The following is a 2250-nucleotide window of genomic DNA, read 5'->3' as shown; positions in this document are numbered from 1 at the left end:
ATTGCAAAACATAAGACTGGTTTATCTGAATCACCCCACATACTAGTATAAATATTAGCCTGCTTGCTCTTCTCACCTCTTATTTGTATTGCCTTTCAGCTCCACCTTCTGAATGATACAGTGGCTGGATAATGATTGACAGAGTCAGGAACGGGCATGAAGTAGTAAGCTATGGCCTACGATAAAATATAACTTTCACATGTTTGACACACATAAATGGAGTTTCACTCAATAGAAAAAAGTATTTCTACTACCGTTAAAAATTCGAGCATCCTTCTTATGAATCTTTGGCCTGACTTTGGTGGATTTACTTCTGATTTACACTAGTCCATGGTGCATATCAGGCCTGCATTGTTTACTCTTTCTAGTTCAAAATACATTGCTGTCATTGCACTAATGTTACCTTAATATTTACTGTGTTCCCATCACACTGTCATTACCCACTTTATCTCAGGGACACATAAAAGCCCAACAAGATTGCCTTTCCTGTAATTAATGTGTTCCTTTGGCTATTGACACGTTCCCTATTTGTACGATCACTGTGGTTTTGGTGATTGAAACTGGAGGAGGTTTGCCTCTTGTTTCTGAGGATATGATTCAAAATGAACACTAGTCAACTAACTTCAGACCAATTCTTGGACTGAACTTTAAAGGTTATGTTAAGTTGAGTATTGGCAGGCATAGATGGTTCACAACTGTAGCCAGCAACATAAAGGTGTTCAGCCAATCAATAAATTAGATTCAAAATATTTAACACCTACTCTGAAATACTTTGAAGATCTTTTAAATTTTTTCTTGAAAAGTATATGCTAAACCAGAATTAGCTAAAATGATTGAAACATCACTTAAACCTGTATCTACAATAAGTACTAACATTTTTAAAATCATGCGAATCAGTCATGTTATAATCCAGTCTTACCCCAAGGATAGGCTACCAGGCTGTTAAGGGTGTTAAATTTGTATCTACTATGAGTGCTAAGTGGTGTTTCAATCTTTTAGTGAATTTGATTTTAAGGTGTCCTTTTCTTCTAGTCTAGACAGTCTGAAAGATTACTGGATATTTAAGTACAGCCTGGCGGCATGTGAATCCAACAAACAATAAAAATAATTTTGCCCCATTTGTGACTTTAGTTTTAGGAGATATTTCCATTTGTAATAAAATCTTTTAAAAACTAACAAAAATGTATAAATGATAATATGTCTATTATCTAGTATATGTTTCAGATGAGGTCACTATTCCTTACACAACCATGAGCCGAAAGGCTTGTTTCTAATTCACTCGGGGCCTGCACCCCCTGCTCGCTACGCTCGCCAACCCCCTCTGTCCGCCGCAGCCAGATCATGCCCTCTCCTCCTACCCATGCTGCGGCAGGAGAGGGGGGGCACCGCCACCCGCCCTTTCTGCAGCCAGGTGGGGGCTGGGCTTGTTGGCCAGGCTTCACTTTAAATAACGTAAAATACTATATCCAACACAAAAAGGTTTCAGCATTGTCTTCCTTTATGGCAGGGGTGGGGAACCATTTTGGAGTCAGGGGCCACTGATCCACAGAAAAAAATCAGTTTGGGACCACACAAGTAAGAAGGAAAAAAAAGCCCCCCTTTCAAAACCCCGAACCCTCACTGATGTGGCCCCCAACTGAAACACCTCGCTCCCCTGGTGCTCCAGCCCTATGGTGGGGGAAGGGAGAGGGCCTGAGGTTCAAGTCCTCAGGTCAGATTAACTCTTCTGGGGTTCCAGGGTTACTGGATTTTGTGGGTCCCCCTGGGCTCTGGGGTGGGACAAAAATGAGAGGTTCTGTATGTGGGACAGGGCTGCCAGTGAGTGGGATAGGGAGGGGGATGAGAAGGGGCTGAGGGTGTGAGGTCTGGATGGGAGGTAGGGTGCAGGAGTGGGCTTGGGGGGCAGGGTGCCTGGGAGGGGGCAGGAGTGGGCTTGGGGGTAGGTTGGCTGGAGGAGTAGGAGTCAGTAGCAGGCTCATGGGCAGCAGCAGGCTTGGGATGTGGGGTCTCAGTGGGGGTAAGTGAAGGGGCTGGGAGGCAGGGGCTGGGCATGAGAGGGTGGGGCATATTACTGGTCTTCGGTCCCAAGCTTGGCCTCCGGCTGCTCCCATTAGCCGGCACTCGCACACTGCTGTTTCCCCAGCCCAGGGGGAGAAGGGCCTCTTCCCCACACAGCAGGACTTGGGGCTCTCTCTCTCTAATGCCACGCCTCCCCCAGCAGGAAGCCGGCACTGGTGTTCCAACCACATG

Source organism: Pelodiscus sinensis, chromosome 12, assembly GCF_052426305.1.
Source record: "Pelodiscus sinensis isolate ZL-2025 chromosome 12, ASM5242630v1, whole genome shotgun sequence".
NCBI classification, from domain to species: domain Eukaryota; kingdom Metazoa; phylum Chordata; order Testudines; family Trionychidae; genus Pelodiscus; species Pelodiscus sinensis.
The sequence above is the reverse complement of the archived record's forward strand: the minus strand, read 5'-3'. Positions refer to the sequence as shown.